The following is a 22,162-nucleotide window of genomic DNA, read 5'->3' as shown; positions in this document are numbered from 1 at the left end:
GGGAGGCTGAGGCAGAAGGATTGCTTGAGCCCAGGAGTTTGAGGTTGCTGTGAGCTAGCCTGACACCACAGCACTCTAGCCAAGGCAACAGAGCAAGACTCTGTCTCAAAAAAAATAAAAATAAAAATACACATATAGAGAATACTCCACACAACAACAGCAAAATATACTGTCTTTTCAAGAACTCATAAAACAGTCTCCTGAATAGACCTCAAATTAGGCCACAAAATAATTCCTTACAAACATTTAAAAATTAAAATCTTGCAGACTGTTATTTATGACCAAAATGGAATGAAACTAGAAATCAATAACAGAAGGAAAACTGGAGAAATCCATAAATAAATGGAAAATAAATGACACACTCTTGATTATGCTCTTTTTCAAGTGTTAGAAGACTTATTATAATATTGTGAAGATGTCCACATTGCCCAAGAGAGAATCATCCCGAACTCATTTGAATGGGAACTACGAAAGAAAATTTGTGGAGGATGTTGACAAGCTGGAACCCTTCTGAACTACTAGGGGTAAAAATGATGCAGCCACTATGAAAATGAAGAATCTGGAAGAAATATCTGTGCACCCATGTTCATTGCAGCATTATTCACAAAGCCATAAGAAAACCAGCTGTTGCTCAACTGATGACTAGATAAAAAATGTGGCATATACAGAAAATGGAATATTATTTGCCCTTATAAAAGAAAATCTTTCCACATTCTATGATAAGGATAAATTGTTGAGAATATTACGTTAACTGAAACAACTCATTAACTAAGAGACAGATAGTGTATGATTCCACTTATGTATCTTATGGAATCAAATTTTTAAAAATAGAAAGTAGAATGGAGTTTGTAAAGGGATAGAGAGGCTGTAAAATTGGCAGTTGTTACTTAATGGGTGTAGGTTTGTAGTTTTGCAAGATGTAGACAGTTCTACAGGTCTTTTGCACAGCAATTGAAATATACTTAACTTTACTTAAACGTATACTTAAAAATATTTTAGATGGTAAATTTTGTTATGTTTTGACAATTAAATTTTTTAAAAATGATAACTAAAATAGATAATTATAAAGCTTTCCAAAAATCACCTCCAAATTGAAAAGTATTTCTCTCACACAAAGAAAATATAGATTCATCAATAAACACATGATTAAATTAAGAATATTTCCATGACTACTCACCTAGACAGGATAATAAAAAACCATTCAAATCAGTCAGGTAAAGAAATGTACAAGATAAGCCATAAATAAAGTTTGGATCATATTTATAGAGACAAATAGACACATATAAAATTTAGGATAGATATTTGGTTAATTTTTTAATTAAACCACACATTGATTTAAATTTATATACAGAGTTGCAATTACAACCAAAATTAGAATACACAGGTAAAACAAAACACACAGTATGTCAAGGGACATACCTTAAAAAAAAAAACACATTAATATGTAATTACAAAAGAACAATAAATGTTTAGACAAATCTTGTATGCAAAATTTGATAGAGTGACATTAGCAAGAGGGAGGAATAGGAAGTGTCGTACTTGTATATTCCCCCACAGCAACAAAAATTTGGCAGTCTTCCATGGGAAAATGTGTCTTTATGAGAGCCAGGCACGGTTGCTCAAAACTATAATCCCAGCTACTTGGAGCCTGTGACAGGAAGATCACTTCAGTTCAGCAGTTTGTAACCAGCCTGGGTGACACAGTGAGACCCCCCCATATCAAAAAATAAGTTCCTTTATGAGAACTTTGCATGGGGAGGGGGATATATAAGGGAGGGGGTTGTAAAATTCTGCTAAATCCCAAAACCAAGGAGTGTCATTTTGAGAAGATAGGCCTTCATGCAGGTGGTAAACTTGACACCTGGACAGCTAAAGACCAAGAAATGACCCAATGAATTTGGTACCACTGAGAATTCTAAAGTGATTATGTAAGCGTCTTCAACTTCTCTCAGCCGTAGTCCAGGAGTGATCCTGCCTAGGAACAGACTTGGGGAGCAATGTCCATTTGCAGACACGGAGGCAGGCCTACAGACCTTGGCACTCACTGTGGTCTCTGAAGCGGTTTTGTGACTCAGTTTCAGCCCTCTTAGCCACAATCCATAACCAGTCCTGACCATCTAGTGGACTGACATAGTGAGCTGGGGAAAACGTATCACATATTTAGTGGAAGCCACACTCATAAATACACTTGACATCAGGCCCAACATACGCAGACCCAACTTCATGTCTCCGCCCTATAGATCAAAGTTTTGAAGGCAATCCACCCTGCCCAGAAATAAGACAGAAGTGACAGCCATCCAAGCCCTTGGTTACTCGCCACTAAAGGGAGGCCTCATTGCAGAGCAAGAAGCACTCTTGTAAGCCAGCTAAAACTCCTTTTCTTCGCAAATCCAAAGAAGATCCTATCAGCCTGTGGACCCAAGAAGGAAAGACTTTTAAATACTAAAAGTAGTTTATAAAAATTGGAAGAGATGTTTGCTTCTTCAGATGCACAAAAACCAAGGCAAGACTGTATTGTGCCCATTTTTAATGTTTTTTTAAAAAATTATACTATTGGGAGTAAGTACTAGGCAAAAATACTAGGCAAGAAAATTTTTTAAAAGCCATCCAAATAGAAAAGAAGGAAGTAAAATGTCACTGCTTTCAGATGGCATGATCTTATATGTAGAAAACCTAAAGAGTACAATGAAAAACTGTTTCAACTAAAAAATCCACTCACTAGGCCGGGCACAGTGGCTCACGCCTGTAATCCTAGCTCTCTGGGAGGCCGAGGTGGGCGGATTGCTTGAGCTCAGGAGTTCGAAACCAGCCTGAGCAAGAGCGAGACCCCGTCTCTACTAAAAATAGAAAGAAATTGGTCAAACAATTAAAAATAGAAAAAATTAGCGAGGCATGGTGGCACGTGCCTGTAGTCCCAGCTAGCCGGGAGGCTGAGGCAGGAAGATCCCTTGAGCCCAGAACTTTGAGGTTGCTGTGAGCTAGGCTGATGCCATGGCACTCTAACCCAGGCAAGAGAATGAGACTCTGTCTCAAAAAAAAAAAAAAAATGCACTCACTAAATTAGCAGATTAAATTAACATACAAATATCAGTTATGTTTTCATATACTAACAAACTATCCAATAAAGAGAAAATAATATCATTTACAATAGCATCAAATAACACATTTTTAGCAATAAATTATACCAAGAATGTGAAAAAGTCTTACACTGAAAAATATAAGATATTGGTGGAGAAAACTGAAGAAGACACAAATGAATGTAAAGATTTTCCATGTTTAATAAAGCTGGGGGCATTGTACTTTCTGATTTTAAACTATATTGCAAAACTATAGTAATAAAAAGAGAATGTATGTGCATAAAGACGACACAAAAACCAATGGAACAGAATAGACAGTCCAGAAATAAACCCATGCATACAAGGTCAAATATTTGATAGGGGCACCAACAACAATGCAGAGTGTATCGTCTCTTCAATAATTGATGCTATATTGGATACCCATGAATAAAAGAATAAAATTATACCATTTTTCTTACACAGTACCCAAACATTAAATCTAAATGAAATAAAAATTTGTATTAAGACATGAATTCTTAAAATTATAAAAGAAAACATACGAAGAACCTTCTGATGTTCATACTGGCAATGGATTTTTAGATACAACAATAAATGTATGACAAAAAGAACAAATATAAACAAACTAAAAAGCTTTTGCACTGCAAAGAAAGTAAGAACACTTACAAGATAGGAGAAAACATTTATAAACCTCTGATAAGAGGTTAATATTCAAAATATACCAAAAAACTCATACAATTCAAAGGTAAAAACAATAATAATAATCCAATTCAAAAATAGGCAAAAGAGGCCAGGCGTGGTGGCTCATGCCTATAATCCTAGCACTCTGGGAGGCTGAGGCGGGTGGATTTCTCAAGGTCAGGAATTCAAGACCAGCCTGAGCAAGAGGGAGACCCCATCTCTACTAAAAATAGAAAGAAATTATCTGGACAACTAAAAATATATATATAGAAAAAATTAGCCGGGCGTGGTGGCGCATGCCTGTAGTCCCAGCTACTCGGGAGGCTGAGGCAGAAGGATCGCTTGAGCTCAAGAGTTTAAGGTTGCTGTGAGCTAGGATGACACCACGGCACTCTAGCCAGGGCAACAGAGCCAGATTCTGTCTCAAAAAAAAAAAAATATGCAAAAGACTAAAATATATTTTCCCAAGAAGACATACAAATGACCAGCAGGTATATATTAATAAAAAGACACTCGACATCACCAATCATTACGCAACTGTAAATCAAAATCATGATGGGGTATAACTTCATGGTAGCTAGTATCAAAAGGAAGTTAGATTAGCCAATATTAAAAAAAGGTAAGTTTTGACAAAGATGTGAATAAAATGAAATTCTGTACACTGCTGGTGAGTTGTAAATTTTGGGATACATTGTGAAAAACAGTATGGAAATTCCTTAAAAAAAAAAAAAGAACTACCATACAATGCAACAATCCCACTTCTGTGTATATAACCAAGGGAAATAAAATCAGTATCTTGAAGAAATATCTTCATCCCCATGTTCATTGCAACATTATTTAAAACTGCCAAGATACGAAAACAACCTAAATGTCTGTAAATGCTGAATGGATAAAGACATATGTACACAAAAGAATATTCATCTATAAAAATATTATTCAGCCATTTTAACAATATAGATGGACCTGGAGGACATTATGCTAACTGAAACAAGCCAGGTACAGAAAGACAAATACTGCATGAACTCACTTGTATGCAGAATCAAAAATGGTTGAACTCATAGAAGCAGAGGGTACAAAATTGTTTGTCAGGGCCTGGAGTGGGGAATACGGGGGATGTTGTTGAAATGGTACGAACTTTCACTTATAAATAAATAAGTTGTGTGGACCTAATGCATAAGATTGTGACTATAGTTAATATTCTGTACCCTAATATGCTAAGACAGTCGATCTTAAGTGTTCTCAATAGTAACAAAAGGTAACTATGAGGGAATAGGTATGTTTGTTAACTTCATTTTATTATTAATCATTTCACAATGTATATACATATCAAATCATCACATTTTGCACAATAATTATACACTTCTACAACTTTTACTTGTGAGAAAAACATATTACACATATACATATATGTACATATATATACACAGAGGTTTAATAAATGTGTATACATATGTACACAAACACATGAGTATATACATATATATATGAATGACACAGTCCCAGTAAACTTCATCCTAAACAGGAGAACATTATAAAATAATTGTTATATAAAAAGTAACAAGTGAGAGTTTAATATATGCTCAGTAATGCTCTTAAGCTTCAAAATGCCATAGTATATTTAAGAAATGTAGAGAGTAGATACCTGAAACCATATTAAAGTTGGGAAATTAGGGCATATAGAGTTAAATTTATTTATCACATTTCACACAAGAAACAGAATTTTGAAGTAAAATAACATTATATTCCCTTATATTTAGGGAGATACTTAATGTTCTGATAAAATTACTGAGTATGAATTTCCATAGATTGACATTTGAAACCCCCATAGCATAGAAAATTATAAAGCAGAAAACATACCACATCTATTTGTGGTGTTCCTAGGATTCTGAACCAAATACTAATCTCATCACTTCACTCACATATTTCAGATATGATACTAAAGAGGAAGTAGCACATTGACTGCCACCCCCCTCAAAAAAAATCAGAAACTTTTCCTTGGGGCCGCAGTGTTTTATTACAAAAGTAGAATTAAAACTTTGAGTGTAATTTAGAGATGAACATAAATAGAAAAATGAAATTTATTGACTTCTATTTATTTAATCCATGTTTTTAGAATTAAATTGTCAATATTAATTGTACCAATAAGAATATTAACAAGTAAGATTTTATATGTGCTTCCTGCAGCCCCAGGGTGAAAATTAGAGTGAGTTAAATACAACTCTCACTCCTGAAAAATACGGATATTTCCATGTCCTTAAAAGCAATGGAAGAGCAGTCAGATCCTGTAGTCCCATATAAGCCATGAAGAACACTTTGGTTCTCACTGTAACCTTGAAGGAAAATCATTGAAGTGAAAGTAAAGTCCTCACAGAATTTAAAAACAAGAACAAAGATACCCTTATCTGAGAGCAACAGAAAGAAATCCAGGCTTCTCAGACACCATTTCCACTAGACCAGAGCTTCCAAAATTACATGTTATTACCTTCTTGAACTTTGGTCCCCTGATCTCCATTATCTGTTTCATTTGTTCCTACCTACCTGGGTTTTTGGTTATTGTCTTGTGTTTCTTCACCATCCAGGGTTCTTTGCTTTGCTCCAAAAAGATGATGAGATCTCGCTTAGACACAGCAAGACCTGTTTTATTAGAAAAAAGTTACATGACTCTTGTCAGGATTCTCCAATTAAAAATCTAGTACTGTGCTCAGTAAAGAAAACAAGAACATGTTAGAAGACTCTAGTGAAATAATCCCAAAATACTATTTACTTACAGAAACTTTAGAATATTTAGGAAACTATTTACAATTTGTGGGCCCTTAGGTCCACTACCCAGTACTACTGAATCAAAAATTAATGATAGAAATTGAATTTTAAGGTATGGGCAACAATATTTTATGTCAGCAAATTTCTGAAATTATCACTAATTTAGAGTGAAAGATACAAATCAGCAGAAGAAAGGATAATATTAATGTCAAGATAAAACATCTTAAATATTTTCTTCTCTATAACAACAAATTTCTAAGTTTTCCTCGGAAACAAGGATTAGAAACTTATTTATGCAAAGCAGAAACTCCTTGAAAACATTCTGTGAAGAAAGGATATGAAATCCTCACTGTGAAATACGAATTGTGTATTGAAGTGATGCTCACCCAGTGAGACCAGGTTTCTGTAGTTCTCCAACATCACATCCTTATACAAATTCTTCTGAGCAGTGTCCAGGCATTCCCACTCCTCCAGAGAGAATTGTATGGACACATCCCTGAATGTCAACAGTTCCTGAAAAAAAAAAAAAACCCACATACTTACTGAGCAAACATGGGGAGAGTTAATATCACTTCTGGTGAAATGAGAAAATGAAGTAAACTCTTTCTGACATATGATTGTCAGGAATTATTCCATGAGATAATTTTAACAGAGATATAGTATTCCCTAATATATTCTCTAACACTGAGGAAAGAGGATAACATAATGTACACAGTATAAAAATAGGGTCACCAATACAGGCATGCATGTTTTTAATACTTTATTTACATTATACAGGATAAGTTGTATACATTTCTCAGATGAAAAGTCACAATGAATTAGAAGGTACTTCCCAAACTTTAATGTGTACAACAATGAACTGGAGATACTGTTAAATGCAGATTTTTATTCAGAAGATATGGGATGAAGTCTAAATTTCTGAATTTTTAACAAGCTCAACCATGATAACAAAGCTTCTGGCCAATGAGAATATTGTGTCAAACATTCAGTAAGTGGTTAAGGCTGGGTTTATCCAGTAAACAAAGATGAGATCCTTCATTTGCCAAAGAAAGCTATATAGAATAAAATCTAAGAAAAGGGAACTTCCACATTCAATGTAATGGTTTATGCACATCCGTTGACAAATCTCCCAAGGTACTCATTAATGATAGAGAAAAATAATTATCTCCATGGTGAAAAATCTGTCAGATAGCACCTTAACTGAGTGAATAAAATTAACATCAACTGTAATAATGTTACTGAAAGCTCAACAGAGGCTGCATCAGAAGAACAAGGACAAGTTGTTGAGGAAAAAGAAAGAGAGATTTATTAATTTGCTGGCAGATGAGGAAAATGGTAGACTCCCATCTTAAAGCACCAGTTCCTAATCATAAGCAGAAATACAGAGCTTTTAAAAGGGAGGTCTTCAGCTCTAGGCAATTGTTGTTCTGTCCCATGTCTGGCAAAGAAAATCTCATGGCCTCCACTCAGACCTCCACTGGCCTGGACTCCAGACACCCGTACAGTTTTGCTTAGCCATCTCCTGCAGCACAAAGAACAAAGAACATTCCCATGCCCCTCCAACCACTGGTCTGAGGCAGGGATACAGGTTTTAGTTCTCCAAAAGGAATGGGAGATATTTTAAAGAGACAAAAAACATTTTTGCCCTTTTTTTAGGCATTCCCTATAACATATTCCCCACTGTCAATTTTATCCTTCTATATCTATGAAAATAGGGGTGACATAGTAATCAAGCTACTTTCTGTTGAATTGGGGTGATGTCATGGATGGAAGTTTTATATTTATTTATGCCATTGGAAAGTTTTAGCAGTATATTTACAACAACAGATTACCAGGCCAAAAAAGAGTCATAAGTAACAACTCTAACAGTGAGGATTGACAAGGCAAAATGGACTGTTGCCTTGTACAAAACATCTGGTACAGGGGTTGGTTAGAAAGAAACATGGGACCTCTGAGTACAGAACTACTGGTTGTACCCTATAGGTCTGCAGTCCCCAACCCCTGGGCCACAGCCCAGTTACCAGTCCATGGCCTGTTAGGAACTGGGCTGCAAGTCACTGCCTGACCTCTGCTTCTCCCCCTCTATCCATGGAAAAATTGTCTTCCATGAAACTTAGGAACCCTGCCACACAACAGGAGGTGAGCAGTGAATGAGTGAGCCAGTGAAGCTTCATCTATTACAGTTGCTCCCCATTGCTTGTATCACTGCCTGAGCTCCTCCCCCCTCCCTGACCCTGACATCCATGGAAAAACTGTATTCCATGAAACTGGTCCCTAGTACCACAAAGGTTGGGGACCACTGCTATAGGTGGTCTGAGATATAGGCTTCTGTAAATTCAGAAATGATATGTAGAAATACTTGTACCAAACAAGGTTTAGGATTACAAACCCAGAGACAATACAAATTAACAGAAGTGGTGATTGCCCTGGGGAAATCTTTACTAAGGAGTTTTTTTGTTTGTTTTTTTTTTTTATCTTATACAGATACTTTAGATCATTTAAAGGCTGGTCCCTTCACTAGGGGTTTGGATCTTTTTTTGTCATGGGACACCTCTTTACTTTGTTATGAGGACCCAAGGTTTTACTTCTGACAATTTTTAAAAGGTGTGAGTTGTTAGAGGCACTTTATAGGGTCACTTCTACTTTTCTATTTTCAACTGGGGTGGGGACCTGAAAAAGGCAAACTCATGTTAATGGTTAGCATTTGTCTCACTCATTTGACATATTGTTTTCTTTTTATTTTTTTTTTTTACTTATGGTTATATTACCATACTTACTTACTGCAGGGTGCTAGGGAGGGTCTCTCTTAAACTATTTTTTAGGGGCTTAAATTAAGCTGTTTGTTGGGGTACCCTTATCTGGACCAAGGGCAAAGTGGCAACACCCTATCCCACTTTAGATGGGTTTCCTATATTAATTTAGGATGTATGTAGTTTTTATTTTAGATGAAGAACTTCATTTATTTGCTGGATTATCTCCACTACAAAGGAGGGTCTATTATCACTCTTGCAAAATGTCCAGGGCTCTGTGGAGTGTGTTCCTGGGTCCTGTCAACAATGGGGCCATCAGTCCAGAGACTGAGCCAATAGTTATAAGTCAAGATGGCAACTTATCTTGAGTCCTGTCTGTCCCTAGCTGTTAGGTCTCCCTATCTTGGCTCTGGCCTTCTGTAGCTCAGCCATGTTGTTGTGGTATCTGTTGACATCCTTGCCACAGAAGGAGCTGTTGAGCTGTCTCTGTAGCTGCCTGTCCAGTGTCCATCACCAGCATTGTCATTTTCCATCCATTTGGCCTCTTTCCCTGGGCTGCTGATGTCCATCATCCCATTTTCCTCTGAGGCCTGTTCATGTTTTATGTTGTCCTATGCATGTAGGAACTCAGCGAAGGCCCTGTTTCAGCCCAGTAGCTCCTGGTAGGAGCCTATCTTAGAGTGAGTTCCTTCGGAAGGATTCTGGTAACTTCAGACACTCCTTCTGTTCAGGTAGGATAAGCCTCCACCCAAACTGAAAATGTATCTACCAATATAAATCTAGGCATCTGAGTGAAACTGTCAATCACTGAAAGGGTGGACCCCCACATGTTGGACTCTCTGTGTAGTGGGTTGTCTTTCTGTCCTTGGACCCACCCTGAGCACATAAATAGCTTGTTGTAAACTGGGACTTCCTAAATGAGGTTCCCCAAATCTGTTAAGGCCTCATGCCCCCAATGTCTGTATTCATGTAAATGTCCCACAGAGGCTGAACCAAAGCTTCAGGCAGGATAATGATTCCATGAGAATTCTGTCTCCATTTAGCTGTGTCATCTCAAATTTGAGAGCCCCAGTGTTTAGTTTTAAAGGGGATCTAAATCTAGCCAGGGTATCAAAGCTCTGAGGAACAGATCACCTCCAACAGCCTCTTTAACAGCTCAGTCAGTGGCCCAATTTCTTTTTGCCATGCTGGCCACCCACTTGGGCTCAGCCATGGTCTGTATCAGGGACATTACATTAGTGACATACTTAATAGTCTTATTTCCAAGAGCCCACTTTTCTTTCAAATGGCAGCATGAACATGTACTATCACGAAAACATATTTAGAGTCTATAAATGTTTTACCTTTTTCTCTCTGGATAACTGAAGAGTTCTGGTTAAAGTAATCAGCTCAGCTTTCTAAGCTGAAGTACCAGGTGGCAGTGCCACTGCCATGATCACCACATATCTAGCCCTCTGCTGTCCATAAAGCTGTTCCCACCAGTGAACAGATCCCAGCTTGGCTCTGGCATTATCTCATCTGACAGATTCACTCTGCTAGAATAGACAGTCTCCAGAACTTTTAAACAGTCATGCAGTAAAGGCTCATTTTCTTTGGCTAGTAACAGTGTGGCAAGATTGAGACTAGATACAGTTTCTAATAACAATTTATAAGTAGCTGTTGCCATCTGGAAGCAAAGAGGCCTACCTCTCACAATATTGTTTAGTGGCTTTGATGTCACTGGCTATGGGATGTCTCCCAGTATCTAGACCAAGACTCTAAGGCTTATTCTTTGCTTTTAAGACTCTGCTTTAGTTTTTCAAAGGCATTTTTACACTCCATGATCCAGATCAGGGACTCTACATCTGTCCCTGTAAGGTCACCACACAAGGGCTTTGTCATCAGTCTAAAGTCTAGAATTCAGACATGACAGAACCCTGTCATTCCTAGGAACCTCAGATAAGTAACTTGTTGTTTGCTAATTTGTCCAATTGTAGGTTCCACAAGTCTCCATTAAGATCCCATCAAACAGGGTAGGAGAGCCCTTTCAAAACGCCTAACACAGTCCAGCAGCACCATAAGGCCACCCCAGTCCTGAGATCCTGTCACTCAAATGCAACCAACTATCATTCATAGTCATTTGTACAGTATCATTACTGGCACATCAATCCTGTATGTATTTATACTCATTGGCATAGGGAATTTAAATTTTCTCTGTACATCCTGGGGTCCCATCAGCCTATATGTCTTTACTCACTTTTGGTAGCTTTCTTTTTGTAAATGTTGTAACAATGTGTAGGCCTGTGGAGGCCCAAACTTCAAAGCACAATGACAGTCTCCTGTATATTTTATTGGGCCCTGGTATTTACCCAGCAGAAACTTGGTGGCACGCCCAGAAGGTGAGCTTCTGCTACTTCTGAAACAACTCCCTGTACTTCCACTGCTCACCCAGGTCCAGCCCCCTGCCCCCAGCCCATCACAACCAGTTCCTCAGCCTCCACTTGTCTATGGCTGTCTCGCTACTGACTGGTCCCTCTCCTACTTCCCCCTGCCTGGCTCGCAGAGTGCCAGGCATGGCTGGTGTTGGGGGTCATGGTGGTGGCTGGGGGAAGGGGCCCTGCAGACCTCTTTTGTCCATGCGGCTTGGCGCTAATCAAATCCCCACTGTCAATTTTTGCCCCACTGTTAATTTTACCCAGGGCTACTATGGAGATATTTGGATTGAAGCTACTAGTGAGGCAGGAGGCCCCAGCCCCCTCCTTCATTGTCTGAGTCCAGGACTTAAACGAAAGACCATTTTCCCTCCTGGGTGTTTCTTGTCACCTGGAGTCCTCTTTAATTTGGGGCAATTATTTTTTAATGTCTTTTTTTTTTTATAAGCACACTGATTGTGTATCAACCTGGGGCTATTTTTTTGCCCTTTCCTTTTGACTGCCTCAAAGAACCCTGCCAGCTGTTCTTGCACAATTAAGCCTCCTACCTAACGTTGTCATAAATTACCCTGCTCCTCTTAAGGGTGCCTTCTGGCCAAATTGTTCCCTGTTGGGTTTAGAAGTTGAGACCATTTCAATTCCTGAGTCATAACCTAGTGGGCATGGGACTCAAGTTGCTCTCTCCCCTGCCCCTGTCACAACACCAAGATGGTGGCAGTGGTGATGGGTGGCAGTTGCCCTGGACCAGGCTCCTCACAGGGCCCATTTCCCTGGCTGGCAGGCCCCATCAGTGTGAGCTCCAGTGGGGCTGAGCTCCTGTCTTCCTGCGAACTGCCTAAACCATGGCAGGTGTTGCCGCCGCCCCCAGGAAGGCAGTGGGCCTTGGTGTCTCCCTGTCCTGTCACATGTGTGCCTGGGCATGGGGGCCAGTCAGGCAACAGGTACTCCCTCCCCACCCGCTGTTTCTCACTTGCTGTGCAGCTGCAGCTGTGCTTGCCAGTTTCCCCTCCCGCTGGGAGAATCTTACTGTTTAAATAAAACAAAGCATCATGACTATCCCACCCACCACTAGTAGAGGTCTCTCTTACACCATTAACTTTAACCCAGGCCTTTAAAGTTGTACATATGGGATCTCATCCTGTTTAACTGACTTTTGAAAAAATAATTCCAGTTGTAAGACAATATAATAATTTAAGGTGTCATTTTAACAGCCATTTATCTTCACACCCCAACACATACATTGGATTATAATAACACCATTTTCTTTCAAACATGGACTTATAGCTAAAAGTTTGGCCATTCAGCCAAAATTTTTCCCAAGGGACTTTTAGATGGAGATTTCTTATGTTGTAACAAAACTCTAAAAAATAAAAAACAAACACTACAGGGAATTCCCAACACAAAATGTCAGGCCTACCAAACAAATGGAAATCTAAAGGGGATAAATGCCACCTGAAATGGTACCTCAAACAGTGCCCCAAATGCCCTGCCACAGGGCTGAAATGTGCAAAACCCTCCCCAAATGGTGACCTTGTCCCCCACTTCCTGGGAATCGCAAATGTGTTCCAGATTTAAACCAGGTTTCCTAGTTTTATACAACCTCAAGACTTCCACTCCCAAATGGTGACTTAAAACAAATAACCAACAGGAAGGTCTGAAAACCTCCACGTAAGGGTCAAATCAGGGTCTCAGCAAGCGCGCTGGAGATTTACAAAGCAAAGAAATGGCCATGGTGTCTGGATGCTTCTCAAATCCATTTCTTTCTCCTCAACTCAGTTGGGCCTGTGGGGAGCTGCATCTACTTTGGGCGGGGGAGAGATGGGAGTTTCCCAGAGCTAAAACAGGCTCTGGCAGCTGCTGGGATTATCCTGTTTGCTCTCACCTTGAAAAGATGCTGCTCCTGCCAGTGAAGACCCATGACTTAGCCCAGGGATGCTCCCCTGCTTTGGGGTGTCATTCCACCAGGGTGCCAATGGGCCCAACCAGGGATGCCAAATCTGTTACCAAAAGTTTAGCACTTGTCCCCAGGGCTGCATCAGAAGAACAGGACAAGTGGTTGAGGAAAAGGAAAAGGGAGATTTATTAATTTTCTGGCAAATGAGTAAAATGGCAGATTTCTGTCTTAAAGTACTAGTTCCTAATCATAAGCAGAAATACAGAGCTTTTAAAAGGGAGGTCTTCAGCTTCAGGCCATTGCTGTTCCATCCCATCTCTTGCAAAGACAATTTCATGACCTTTGTCCAGACCTCCACCTGCCTGGACCCAGGCTTCCCCCTGGACAGTTTTGCTGAGCCATCTCCTGTAGCACAAAGAACAATGGACACACCCCTGCCCCTCCTGACAACTGACCTGACGCAGAGATAAAGGTTTTAGTTCTCCAAAATGAGTCGTGGATGATTTAAAGAGAGAGAAAACATTTTGGCTATTTTTTCAGGCTATTCCCTCAGTTACAATGAGAAAAATTAGTAACAGGTGCTAATTCACAAAGGCAGACAAAACATCACTTCTGTGATAGTAGTAGCCAAAAAAGTAAATCATAATCTGAATCTAACAATGAAGAAACACCAGTTTTATGCAAAGTTCAAGCTACAGATATCTTCCATGTTTTGTCATCTCCAATAATGTATTTAAATCATTTTTAGCATCCTAGAATGTCAGTCTCTTCTAATTATTCTCTTTTTCATAAATTTGAGATATTCTAGGCAATTAACGTCATCTTTAACAGTGTATTTACTTCATCTTATGCTGCATAGAGCTGATGCGGCATTCGGTGGAACTTAAACAGTACATATTCCCCTTCTTCATTAATCCCCAACAGGAATCTTGGGCATCCACTTTCCCATGGTCAACAGCCCCAAAGGGAACATTTTCAGTATTGCAGGTTAGAAATTTATGGTAAAAATTTTTCATACCATATAAGGAGCCTGGATGGAGAGAACAGAGAGAAGACTCTGCTATACAGGGGAGAATTTTTCAGAGCCTCTTGGCTATTAAAAGATGAAAAGGACAAAAGAGGACTTTGAAACAAAGTCATTAGGCAAGAACTCACAAGCAGAGAAGTAAAGGTTTCCAAGTTCCAAACACATGACATTCCAGGAGGAAAAGTGGACACAGCCCCTGAACTGGGACACATTCACCTGACAACCAGCTATTTCTTCCTCTTTCTCCTCCTTCTCTTGGATTCCTTCCCAGGTAAGATTATTTGGACATATTACACCTTTAAAGGGATCAGCACAACTTCTTTACCTGTTACCAACACATCCACAGGCAGAGGGACTCTGAAGTGTAGAAAAAAATCCACCCTTTCCTGTCCTTCATCACAGGAGAGAGTCAGGAACAAGGAGCTTCTGCATAGGGGGCAAAAGTGTGAATTTCTCCTTTCCTACCCTCAGGTGCCCTCCCCTGCCACAGACACTAGCAACTTCTACTACAGCAATGGGTATATGGGCTGTATGGGCTGTGCTGACCTGCCCCCAACAAACCGAGGTAGAGCAAGCCTTGTAACTTCCTTCTGGAACAAAGGCTTAACTCACCTTTCATGAATGTATCTGGAAGTTCTCGTGCTTGACCCTGGCCTCACCTTAGCATCACGTGGGGCACATAATTTAAATCACATGTTCGCTCCCATCCAGACTGATAGAGTCAGGGAGGGCGCAGGTGATGGTATTTCACTAAACTGGCCATGCAATCTTAGTTGTAAGCCTGGGTGGAGAATCATTTAGGTAAGCATTGTGTTTCAGGATTTAGTGTGCATATAAATCATGTGGAATTCTGGGCCACTGTAAGTAACATGATTCAGTAACAGCAGCAGTCACTCTATTGTGAAGCAAATAATCACTTATTTCTTTTACAATGTCTATTTCTGTGCTTGCTTAAGAATGTCAGAAACTATTCTTGAGCCATTAACTATAGAACTAAGATTGCAGAACTACCCCTGGAGGAAAATGCTGAGCAGCTAACCTTCAATTCTGTTGCAGTCTAGCTAGTGTTAGCCAGATTGCCAGATGGTCCAGTACTCAAGATAACCACGGGAAAAAAGACATGGTGACCTGCACATAGTCAACACCTACACATAGTTTCCCAAGCTCCTTTCCCCTTTAAAAACCTTTTGGTCAGTCTGAGGAACTTGAGATCACCTTTGCAACATTAGTCTGCCATCTCTTCATGTTGCTAGCTCTTGAATAAACTGCTTTTTCTTCCACCAAGTTTTTTATCTTGGGATTGGCTTTTGAGCAATGAGCAGTAAAACCTGAGTTTGGTTAAAATTTTGCAGGTTTGGAGTCTATGAATTGGCGTCTTTAACAAATTCCCTGTTAATGCTGGTGCTGCTCACTCTAGACCCATTAGAGTAGCACTAAGCTAGAGGAAGCAGGCACACACAGCACAGGGTTTCTTACGCCCAACACTTTTTTAATAACACAACTACTTTTGGTCCAAATGAAGGCCACCAATCACCATCCTGAAACAACATTGTCTGTTGGCCCTTCAAAGTTTCTAGAGATGAGAAAATGCAGCAATGTCTGAGTAAGTCTTCATTTGGAAAACAACATGTACTCATTCATTAATGCAAGGTTTATTGAGCATGTACCACGTACTCAAAAGTAAGTTATACAGCACTGTGCTGGGAACATGATATTATGTGAGTTAATCCTCCTGACACCCTAGGAATTGGGTACTATGTATTCCACAATTCCCAGGACTTAGATCGAGAGCACAGGTTTTCCATTTCTTCTTCCACTTCTCTATCATTGATTTTAGAAAAAAATGTATAGAATAAAATCTAAATATAGACAGATGGCATGGATACAGAAGTAAAAGGGAAGTGTAGTTCAGAGAGATTTTTGATTTTGTCTTTATATTTACTTTCTTGTGATTCAGGAAGCAACTACTGAATCTCCATCAATGGAAAATAGGTTGTTGGGTGAAATGTCTTTAAAAGCATGGGTTTTAATTAAAATATTTTTTTTTTTTTGAGACAGAGTCTGGCTCTGTTGCCCTGACTAGAGTGCCGTGGCATCAGCCTAGCTCACAGCAACCTAAACTCCTGGGCTTCAAAGCGATCCTCCTGCCTCAGCCTCCCGAGTAGCTGGGACTACAGGCATGCGCCACCATGCCCGGCTAATTTTTTCTATATATATTTTTAGTTGTCCAGATAATTTCTTTGTACTTTCAGTAGAGACGGGGTCTTGCTGTTGCTCAGGCTGGTCTTGAACTCCTGACCTTGAGTGATCCACCCACCTCAGCCTCCCAGAGTGCTAAGATTACAGGCATGAGCCACCACGCCCGGCCTTTAATTTGAAATTTTAATAATTCAAAATTTAATTTCAATAAAAATTGAAGAAAGAAAGTGTCAAAACACATAAACCTTTGCTCCCATGTGTCTTCTCTTAGGTTTCAAAATTTGTGAACACCAGCTGTGGACAGGGGACAGGAGCAACAATCCAAAACTCTGATCTCCTCTCATCATTTCTGTGAAGGGAGATTCCATGGTGGGGCCAGGCCTGGACAAGGCTCAGAAGAGGGTGAATCTGGGCAGGGATGGGGCAGGGAGTGAGCCCTCGGCTTCTTTTCTGTATGCTATTAGAGTATTTCCAGTTCTATCTTTCCTAAGCCTGCCCAAAAGGAAAGACTCTCAGAGTTTGTATAATTTTAATCTATTTAAGCCACTTACTTGTCTATTTTTTGTTTATTCTCTTTTGGAGAGACAAGGTCTTTCTTTGTCACCCAAGCTTCAGTGCAGTAGTGTGATTATAACTCACTAAAATCTCCAACTCCTGGGTTCAAGGATCCTCCTGCCTCAGTCTTCTTAGTGGTTAGGAGTACAACATGCTTGTGCCAACATGCCTGGGTGATGTTTTAAATTTTTGTAGAGATGGGGTTTTCACAATGTTGCCCAAGCCATTCTTAAACTCCTGGCATCAAGCAATCTTCCCATCTCAGCTTCCCAATATGCTGGGATTACAGGTGTGAGCAGCTGCCCCAGCCTTCTTTGTCTATTATATAATATGCAATAACAGGCAGTTTAGCCAAAACCCATAATGTTTTCTATGACAATAATATTAGAAGATAAATATTTATTCTTAACAAGGTATCATTAATAAAAATACTACTAATAATAACTCTTCTGTTCATGAACAGCTCTTTTCACGGTAACATCAGAACTCATAGGAAGTGGCCATATGAAACCAAAGTATCCTGCACACTTCCTTTCTTTATATTGACCACATGATGCTGAGTTCAACCATTTGTCCATTTGTTTTAGACTGAAAGTTCCTGGACAGTAGGGACTATGAGTGCTTCATTTGTTTTTCTAATGGTCATATGAAATAGAAGCAAATGATTTATCAGTTTGTGTCTCCAGACGTCCTCCATGTTCTTCAACGGAGTACTGGGAAACTGGAGCAACTCCAACCTGAGCACCAACAAAGGAGATTCTTTCTATGTATACGAGGAGGAATAAACCCTGGATGACCTATTCTTCTTCCTATGAGATGGAAGGAAGATTAGATTCTGTTCTCAGCCTCACCCAGTATGCACAGGATGATTCTCAAATGTCTCAAAGCCTCCTTGGTGCTTGTGAGAGAGTCCCCAGTGAGCCTGAGAAGGATGGTGATTGAGGTAGCAGAGACTCAGGGTGATTCTGTGGGGCAAGGATACAAAATAACCCTGCCCTTCTGGAACAGCTGACCCTGGATCAAAGCATAATATTACCCATCCCTCATCAGCTAACTTTTGGGTATGAGGAAGAAAATGAATACTCTACTCCAGTAACACAGTATAAAGGTAGATGCAGTAGTGATCATGGCTCTGAATATTTTGTGGCCCTGTTCTTTGACTGCTAAAGTGCTTGTGTACACTTACTGATTCTGCCACAAGATTCTATTTACACCAGCAATCCTTCACACAACTGAAGGAGGTCACTGGAAAACATCTGGAAAACTTGAAGGGCCTCATTACAAAATGGGAGCTTTACAAAGTCTATGTTGACCTCTCAAAATGCAGAAAATGTCTCCTTTGGGTTATCCATACAATCTCAGTCCAGACTGCCTGTGCAGGTTCTAGGTGGACTCAACCTAGATTTATAATCTTGGGTGTTACAGCATAAGAAGAAGAAACCAGTGGAGAGATCCCCTCATTGAAGCTGCTATATCAAATCCTGAAAAACCCCAGGATCTGGATTCAGAATTTAGAGATGTAGATTTAGCTCTTGAAGGGGTGGGTCCCTTTAAGACCCACCCCTGGTGTCCTCTGCACATTAGTGGGAATTTGGGAAAGAGAAGGAGGGAAAAATTAAAGTTATCAGGCCTACTACATGCAAATGTGTGTGCCTGGTTGAGTTTCTGGGACACCTGGTCTCTGGATCAGTTTCAGGTCTGATGATAGCACGGTAATCTACAGAGCTGGGTTGGCGGATTGCTGCCCTATGAAGTTATTTTTGTAAAAATCTAGTCTAACTGCTCTAGAAGGGAGATGGAAAATAGAGAGACCACTATAGTTTCAGATACTGGGGACAGAATGCTCTTTGCTGCACAATTGTTGTTTATGACTAGAAGACTGAGAGGGAGAGGGCCGTCTAGAGTGTGGCATGGTAGGCATTGTATTTATTTATATTGTGTCTGGTAATTTCGGATGGTTTGTGGGAAATATAGTTAAAAAGAAATTATTTCCAACTCCAGAATAACTCTCTATGATGGTAGAACAGAAAGGCAACTTTTCTTACATAATTAAAACAGAATGTGATGTGCATCTCAGACAATCTGCTTAGAGATTAAGAAGACAGAAGTCACCATAATTAGTTCTCAAGTAGAAGACTTGAGAGCACCATTTGTCATATATAGTTCATCCTAAATTGACTTGGTAATTGGAAAGGCCATCTACGTTTGCTAATTGGCTATATTCAAAGAAAAAATAAAACTTCCCATGTTTTCATGATAGAAGATAGTTTTGGTACTTGGAGCCAGGTGCCTGCGAAAGGGAGGCTCCTACTCTCCGGCAGAAACTATGGAATAGGATGCTATATTCTTGACTATTTAAATTTCATATCAGTGGTTCTTGGGTGCTACAGAAAGACAACCCTGAGCTTTAATTGACAAAAGTCCTATTTAGCTGGTAAAATGATGTAAATATATTTCAAAGAGGCAGAGAAAAAAATTACATATAAAATTTTCTAAATTAAAAGCTTTAAGAAAAAGGAAGAGAATAAAATATCTTCCCTTATTTTCAAGTTGGGGGATTCAGTCTTGCATTTCTCACTTGTATTTGCTCTTACAACAGCCAGGTCTAGGGCCACAGACTTGAACTCATGGACAAAATTCCAGGAGGTACTGGATTCAGGCATCAGAATAGCTTCAGCCATACTGTATGCACATGAAAGAGGGTTTGTGGAGAAGAATAAATTAGAAAAGAGACAGGTGCTATCAAGGACCCATGGGTGGGGGACAGTACAGTGTTGGTGGAACAATTGGTTGGTGTGGTAAAAGAGTACACATATCAGCACCATTCCCCCAAGTCCTTATTCAAAAGCAAATGTCAAGCCTGGGAGCTGAGTCATATAATTCTCCCTTCCAAATGAACAGCTGTTACTAACATCAGTCGAACCTCATGGAAAGAAAAAAGGTCTCAGACATCTGCAAGAACTGCCCCCACAGAATTCATAAAAAAAATTCTTTGCTGGCCTTCCATAAGTAAGACCATATAAATTATAACTTTGGGTCTGCAGGCTATATCTAGCTCCTAAAACTAAAGTCTGTTCAATTACTCATTAATAATGTTCATTACAAGTTAATCTTCCCAGGTGTAGGACAGAGACAAGGTCAGTTCTTTCACCTACCCAGGGACATCTATATAATTGATTCTTCCTTTACTCCCCTTTTTTCTTTAAACATTCACTCTATCCTATGTAAAATGTAAATTTCTTGGGCCTCACAAGGATGTAACCATTTTACCTCACTGCCCATGCCCATCCTACTCCTTCTTTCTATATTTCTTGTCACCTTTAAATACTGAAGTTCCCAAATACAAAGATGCATCTGTGGTTTGTGTTTTTTGCAGAAGTGTGCTCAAACTTTGGCTTAATAAACTTCCATTGATATCTATCTTCCATTGATTATATCTTCCATTGATTTATACTTATATCTTAGTCACTTATTCTGCCTGTGCTAGAGATACTAGCCCAGGCTGGGATATACTCTGGCTTATTCCTGTGCCATGCAGGCAGACGAGATTATCATTAGGTGGTCCAGAAGCCTGGGCTTATGGAGGGCAAGGTTGCTGCTACAAAGTCATGGTCTGGAAATGGGGATAAGCCAGGAGTCTTCTAGGCACTTATGTGCATTTTTGGTGGGAAACTCTGGGAGCAAAGGAACTGTGGGCTAGACTCCAGAGAGTGGAGCCTTGCCTGAGAGAGTTATGGCCACATCACTGCCTAATGTGCATGTGCATGAATGAAAGCGTGAGAATCACATGCTGGCAGCAGGATGGGGAGAGGAGATCTAACCTCAGAATTCCTCCTCTCTAAGACCTCAGTCCCTTCTGACCCCAGGAGGGTATGTGGAATCACAGCACAACTTGTGGTATGACAGTCTATGTGCAGGAAAACAGTCCATCCTTTACCTGAAACAATCGCAGTCTCCCTCCAGCCCAGGCCCCTGTGATGTCTGTTTTTGACAACACTTCCAACACCAAATGTGTAGAGTTTGCTGAACACTAATGAATATTCCAATACCAACTGCTTCGGCAAAATTCAATTCTGACACCACCCAGAGTTAGCACAGACCTCACAAGTTCAGAGCTTAGTCCGAAAATACTGCCTTCACTGCAGATGCCAATCGCAAGACCCAGAGGCCCATCCATACTTTTCAGCAACTGCCTATAAATCAGGGGCTCCCAAAACCCCCTCTATAAGTTTAATAATTTGATAGAACTATTTACAGAAGCCAGCGATCCACATTACCTACATTCACCAATTTGGTATAAAGGATGCCATTCAGGAAAAGCCAAATGGTAGAGATGTATAGCGCAAAGGAAAGTAGTGGGAAAAGTAGTTAATCCTGGGGTAGGTAGTTAATCCTGGTAAGTAGGTGTGATTAAAGAAATTCTCTATCCTCTGCATTCTCAGCAGCAGCTCATTGCAAAGAATGACCCTTCCCATTATGACTTAGGTGATACTCCCAATTTTACCTATCACAAAGCCAGACAGAATTTCTGCAAATTCCCATTTATTGCTCATAAACAATTAGCTGAACAGTTTTGTCTTCAGTGGTCAGAACAAATACTTCTTGACCAAACTTTGCTTAAGTTTCCTTCCTGCAGGCCCCTGAACTTTGAACCATCCTCAGTCTGAGCCAACATACAACCCCTATTGATGCTCCTCCTAAAAACAGGCTGACTTCAGGGTGAAACCGTCTCTGACCTAGGATATAATTTTTCCATTCTCCATTCTCACCTCCCTCTCCCATCTTTTCCTACATTTGTTTGCTTCTACCTA

At 39.8% G+C, this 22,162-nt stretch overlaps 1 pseudogene; it reads right to left on the bottom strand.

The window, feature by feature from the left end:
• The window catches only part of LOC105823977, a 42,580-nt pseudogene extending 22,548 nt beyond the window's left edge, over positions 1-20,032 (bottom strand).
• Between the last annotated feature and the right edge of the window lie 2,130 nt (positions 20,033-22,162).

This window comes from Propithecus coquereli, unplaced genomic scaffold (genome assembly GCF_000956105.1).
Source record: "Propithecus coquereli isolate 6110/MARCELLA unplaced genomic scaffold, Pcoq_1.0 Scaffold703, whole genome shotgun sequence".
NCBI classification, from domain to species: Eukaryota; Metazoa; Chordata; class Mammalia; order Primates; family Indriidae; genus Propithecus; species Propithecus coquereli.
Note: the sequence above shows the minus strand (reverse complement) of the source record. Positions and strands in the feature narration are given on the sequence as shown.